Here is a 7,165-nt window from a genome sequence, read left to right on the forward strand (position 1 = left end):
AATTTGGAAAGCAGAGATATTTTGAAAGTTAAGTAAATAATGATAGCAAAACATTTAAAGACCTATAAAATGTTTAGTTCTGCTGTAATTCCAGTAGAATTCATGCCTATATAGCTGGTAAAAATTATATTAAGTACTAGTGTTTATTATTTTCTGCACATTGTCCTGACATACCTAGCAATTAATTTTTGGTAATTTTCATCATATTGCTGTTGTTGATTTGGTTTTGGCCTTCTACAAAGTGTGTTTTATCATATCTTCCATAAACAAATTTTTATAATCATGCATGAGACAGTTATATTCATTGTCATCAAAACCGTGTGCTCATATTTGTGTATGGTCCTCTGTGAAGTACTATATAGACATTTTTGAATGAAATAACTCATCCAGATATTTTATATCAATTACTTCATGAAGCTTTAAAAGACACCACCAATCAATATTATTTTTCTTTCTGCCACACTGGTACATTTTTTCAAATGAAAGCAAAACAGTATATTAGCAAGAACATGATTATTGAAGTAAAAAGGATTTGCATTCCAATGCAGCACTATTAGCTGTTTCTCTATGTATTGAGTACTTTTTGAGTATGTACTGTATCAGTGAGCAAAAAAAAGAACTCTGTGTAACTGTATTAAAAAAAAAATAAGTTAAGGTATCAGTAAGTTAAGCAGTCTTACTCTCGTCCCTTATCTGTAAAATGGAAATAATAGGATAATAGTATATAATTGCTAAGAATATTTTGAGTATTAAGTGTATATATCTCCATATCATTATCCATATATTAATAGGTATAGCAATATATTTGTATTTAATTAATGCATGTTCAGTGTTTTCCCTGATAGATTTAATGATATTCAACTGAGCCTTTGTGTATATATTTTGTATTTTTCACTATCAACTATTTTCTTGAAAGAGAAAATAGGCTTCGTACTTCTTTTTTTATTGACTGTCATTGCCAGTACATTAATAGACCTGCTCAAGTCTTCACTCAAACATATCTTATTGCACTGGCAATAACACCAAGGGGGCCTGTGTTATCATCCAGATTCAACTATAAGCCAGCAAAGTAACCTTAGTAGTATTATAATTTCGCTAAATATTTTTTTTCCCATCAACTCTAAGGGAAGGCATCAGCTTTCTTTAGGTGCTAACAGTCTCTGATTAATTTCATAATAACTATATTAAAGCAAACAAATAATAGGTTGTAAATATTAGGAAAATACAAGGGAATATTTGGTCATTTTGCTTCCTTGCAAACTCTGACAACATTAGATCTATCCTGGACTATTCTACAGCCCCTAAAATGTCCTCCATCCATATCATGTATTACATAAAATAAAAAGAAAATGTCTGAGAATAACTTTTTAGTTAATTAGATAAGATATTAAACTGCCACTGGCCCAGATAAAAGTCTTTTATAAATCAGTTTATGACTTCACAAGTTAACCCTTTATTTCTAAACAAAGAAAATCTTGAAACTGAAAAAAATGTTTTAAGTATATCCCAAATGTAAATTCTCATTTGTAGCTATATAGAGCCCAATTGGGAGAAAAATGTAAAAGTTGAGTTTATATGTAACAGTTTGCAGCAAGTTCAGAGTTAATATTGCATTTATTCAGGGAAGTAAGATATATGTTTATGCTACAAGGTCCCCAAATAACCCTGAGGCACTCTCATCTAAAGCAGGAGTAATGAAGTTAATAGTGACAATAGCAATAGAACAGAATGAACATGCTTCAGCAGCTTAGAATAGATTTCTCTCCATTCTGTAGGTGTATAAGTAAGGAGGCATCAGGAACTAAGATGTTTATCACTGCAATTCCTATACCCTCTGGGTTTAGTGATTAACACATAACTAGAATGTAAAGAAAAAGTAAGTAGTACTCTGAAACACATGTCCCTCAGAAAATACTCTGTACTAGTAACACTGATTTCTCATATATATGTGAGTATGCACACACACACACAGACACACTGTTTTTTGCATGTTTTTACTTTCTAATTACTGCCCATGAAAATATAGTTATATTTAAAACAATTTTCCAATAGAAAATTCTCACATTGTATTTATAATTGTCCATTGCAGTAATGAAAAAACTCCAAAGGAAACCGAATGTTACTAGAAATTAACAGAGGAAAAGGCAAGGGTCTGCCAGAGTTTGGCAGGAGTCTAGGGTTCTGGTGTTATCCAGATACCAGTTATGAAAATATGACTTTGGCCTAGTTACTTAAAAACTCAAGACCTTGGTTTTCACATCTGTATATAGTCTTATAAATGTTAATATATTTAATACAGGTAATGGCAAAAATGAATAGGTATTGATAGGTTAAAACATGTGGACCTGGAAAATTCTACAGGCTCGCTCATGCATATTTCCAGGGGATCATGAACTGAATTTAAATTTTAAAGAGAGGTTTTATTTCAGGGGGTGGTGCTTCTCAATTATAGTGGAAGCAAAACAGACTCCCCACTCTGAGGAGGTAAGTACCTAACTTCAGCATGAGACAAAAAGAGACATGAGACATGAGAGATGTAAGAGCTTGTTTCAGAGGACAAATGGGCTGGGAGACATAGTATGCTCTATACCTCAACAGAGAGGCTGGAACCCCAAAGATTCCTTGTTCCATCCATTCAGATGTGTGACGCTAGGGTTCAACTGAAGTACAGCTGACAGAGGAGGGGTACAGAAAGTCAGACTTCATCACCCTGTGATAAACTCCATAGTCATACATCAGAGTTGATAGCATTCACCATAATGAAAACAACAATTAACATCTATGTAACCCTTGGAGTTGTACCCACACCCTCAGCCTCTGGACTGGCTCATTGCAAGCTGTTCTAGACCAGTTGCTCTTGAGAATGTCAGGAACTGTAAATGCCCACAGTCTTGGAAGTAGTCTTAGTCCTAACCAGGTTTGACTTTTACTCTAAACTAAGGTTGTACGGACAGTGACTAATCTGTAGAGCTAAATTAGGCAACAAACTCTGAGCCAAGAAAAGTGTGGGAGCTGTAATCTCTGGGCATTTCCCTTCTGATAACACGTTTGTGTGGGCTGAGATGTCCTGCAAGGGGATGATGGAGAATACCGAACTACTTTGAAGAATGGCTGACTACATTTCTATGTCCTTCAAAGAATGGTATCATTCACATAAAAACTGAACTGAGTGATGGAGGTCGTACTGATGAAAGGCTGGTGGGCTAAGGGCAACTGGAATTTTCATCATACATTTGTTTTTAACCAACCAATTGACCTAAAGGAAAAATTAGAAAACCTAGAAGAAATTTCTCTTTTTGCTCTCAAGTTCTATAATTCTCTCTCCAGCCACATATTTTACAAATGCAATTCACTGACTACAAGATGGACTAGAAAAGGTAAGAATATGTTATTCCATGATGAATCATTTATTATGACTTGTTTAGCCTTGTCGCATTAGAAATGGGAGTACAAATAAATATGATATATATCCAATTTCTAGGTATTTCTCGTTTTCTGAAGGAAATAATGCCCATATTTTAAGAGATAGATTAAAATAATACTCAAATAATGCTTAAAAACTTACAGGTATTAAAGTAATTAAACAAGGAGGTGGCTCTGATGCCTTAACAGCCTGTGTAAGCAAACTGAAACTAACCCAGAATCAATGCAGTCAAATTCAAGAATATGAAACTTAGGAAGAATCAGTCACAAACAGCCATCCAGCTTTCCCAAATAATGCAGCCTTAAACTTGTAGCCAATCAAACAATTTCCTCATTTTGCTTCCATGTCTTCTCTGTAAAAATATCTCCCCTATCTCCTGCCAGTGGAGTACTCTTAACAACTCCTGGTTTGGTGTTGCCTGATTTGAATTGATGTATGGGCAAATAAGCTCTTGAAATTTTTAATGTGTCTCAGTTTATTTTTTAACACAATGCATGACAAAGAAGTGTGATGAAACTAAGTACTGAAAGTGTAGAATATGAATGTGGTGAATTACTCCTTTGACCCATGCAGCTTTTGAGAGAGAACAAATTTGTAAGGCTGGAAGCCATTTGTCTGTTAATAGAAGTGTCAGCAAAATTCTTGTAATTCGAGTCTTCTTAGGCTGTATAACAATTCAATCCTTACTTACACTATACTTTTAGGTCAAACTGTGAGTTAATCATGGCACTGAGAACATCTATGAGTTTTAATTTGTCAAATTCTTACCCAATATTAACTTGTAATTTGAGTAATGAGGTTTTTGCATCATACTGCTTTTCATATCAGTATAGACATAATAATGTGACTATATATTGCATGATGTATAAAGACATGTATATTATTATAACTCTACAAAAACATGGATATTATTTAAATAACTCAGATCGTGCACTGACTATAATTTTCAAAGCCTGACAACTATGAGAAGATTGCTGAATTAAGCAATATTTGGTGTCTTAATGTCAGAGCTGTTTTTCGTAGACATAACCAATATGTAAAATCCATGCATAAATCTTAGAGTAAAGAAGTCTTGCATAATAAAGAGATGCTATGTTCGATATGTCCATTGCAACAGAAAATTGTATATTATCAGGAATCAGTTTTTACTTTTTAATACCTGCACACTCATGGCATTATTTCTACTTGCATGATTTAGCAAACTGTTCCTTGGAGAAAATGTTGGAGCTAATGAAGCTTACTTTATTATTGATTTGTGACTTGTGGTTGATTGACTTCTTAACTTAGTAAGTGACTTGACTAAAGGCGACACTTAAACACTCTTGAAATAGCCTTCACCAGTGATGTCAAATGTGATGGAGCTACTTTCTAAGGAAATGCTAGGTTCAGTGTTCAGGGGTAGGTGTTTTCTGCATGGCGACTAATATGTTTGTACAAGGCTTCTCAAGGACAACACTGTCAGCATTTTGGACCAGATAATTCTTTTTCTGGGGGCTGTTCTGTGCATTGTAGGATAGTTAACAGCATCCCTGGTCTTTACTCATTAGATTTTGATAACAAATTCCCACCCTAATTGTTATAATCTCAAATGTCATCAGATATTACTAAATGTCCCCTAGGACCAAAATACACTCTCTCCCCGATTGAGAACTGCTTCTCAAGTAGAAGAGGAAGGTGAAGGAAATTCAGAGATCACAAATCAAGGGTAGAGTCTAAGCAGAGGAATTTTTCTAGAAAGGTCTTTGAGGCACAGAAAACACCATTTAATATAGATTAAAATGAAGAATTAAAGTCAATATATTTCATTATGTTAAAATTATTAAAGACAAATTATTAATGTACATATTTTTAAGTCAATCAGCTTCAAGACCAAAATAATTTCCATATCCATAAAATTTAAGATCATCTGAATTCCCAAATTAAGAAAATGAAATATTTGAAGACACTGCTGTCTTTGACAGATTCTTTTGTTCTGAAAATATTAGGTACTGAAATTCTATCTTCTAGAATTTTCAAAATGGAACATAGTAATAATTTTGTTTTTGAAAAAGACTGACATTTTTAGAATGAGGTATTTCCTACATCACCTTATCAATGATAACATTCTCCAATTATTAATCATTTTAAACTCAAGGCTAATTGAGAAAAAAAAATTATCTTAAATAAGAGAGATATTATTTGGCTATCTCAAACACATGTAAATATAATATAAAAGACGGGTGGACACTAAGTTAGTTTTTAGAATATTCTACTCTGTTTTTTGAAACTCAGAAAACACAATTATGACAAATAAATTAGAATTATAATAGTTTTATTAATATAACTTTTAATTAACATTATCCTCAGATAATAATGATATTAAGAAGACTTGAATTTACTAGCACCAGCTCCAATTCTTTCCTTAGACAGTAAAAATTATCATTATATTAAAGATCAGCCTACAGTTAGTTAATCATGGCTAGAGTGCCATAAATATAATTCAAACAGCGATTCTTAATAAATTTAGACTCTATAATTTGTGTCAGCCTCAGAACAATTCAACAGACTAAGAAGTCACTTGTCCTTATTCTTAATGCTATTAAGAAAGAAACTTATGAGATATGCAACATTCAATTACTACAGTAACATGTGCTCATTTATACTTTGGAGTAGACAATTAAACTTCTGGCATTCCCACAGCCAAGATGTGTCAATTCTTAAATCAAGACCAGATTTACTAAATATGTCTGTAATGTATCACAGACCCTCTTGCAAGCTTCACACTGTTTTCCGTGGTGGTGATACCTTAATTTCTATAAATAGAACTGTTTTGAAAAAAAAAAGATATTACAACCACATCAAGCAATTCAAGGGATTTCACAGACAAACTATTCACACACAGCCTATGAATTTTCTGGCTTGAGGCACTGACAAATAGTCACATTCACCCTGTGTGAAGCTAACCCTAAGGCTGCGTGTACAGACATACTCAAGTTGAAATTGGCAGGTGGAAAATAATATATTATGTCAGCTAGCTCTCTACAGGAAAATGTTGCCTGCTAAAACTTTTTATTCTCAGTGGCTTTTATGTTCTTGAAAGCTTAGTTTTAGGCTTTTATGTAAAAGTAAAAGTGAGTTAAAAACAAGTCATCTCTAGAAAAATGTGAAACTCCAGTCTGCCTAACAGGTACTACTGTTGAGGCTGTATCAGGCACTTCTTTGTGAATGTTATGGCTGCAGTTATGGCTAAAATATACACATATAATGTTTCTTTCACCAATTATTGTTTGTTTTGAGAAGAGCTGTCTCCAGGTGGTTAACCAGAGGGGATCTGATCTAGAGTCTAGAAGCTCAAGGAAGAATATCTTAATTTCACACAGACAGAGAAACCCTAAAGGGGAAAAGGCTGAGAGAGGCAAAGACCAACCTGAATCATTTTGAGGATGCCTCTCATGAAGTATTTCAGACTGAGTAACTGAGTGTTTGAACCTGGACTGGTAAGGATTGTTGTTTTCTGACAGACTGTCCTGAAGGTCTCAAGCTTGAGGCCATCAGCATCCTAATGGAATCAACATCTGGTGCAGATATTGCAATATAAAGGAAAGAACTCTAGGGAGTAAGAGGCTGGACTCAGAGGGAAGAAAACTAGAGGATGGAAGTTACTCTCAGTTGATGACGTGAGTTGGTCTCTGCATGGTGATGGTTATTTTATGTTTAAAAGCTCATTTATCGGGGCTTCCCTGGTGGCGCAGTGGTTGCGCG

This window comes from Physeter macrocephalus, chromosome 12 (assembly GCF_002837175.3).
Source record: "Physeter macrocephalus isolate SW-GA chromosome 12, ASM283717v5, whole genome shotgun sequence".
Classification (NCBI taxonomy): Eukaryota; Metazoa; Chordata; class Mammalia; order Artiodactyla; family Physeteridae; genus Physeter; species Physeter macrocephalus.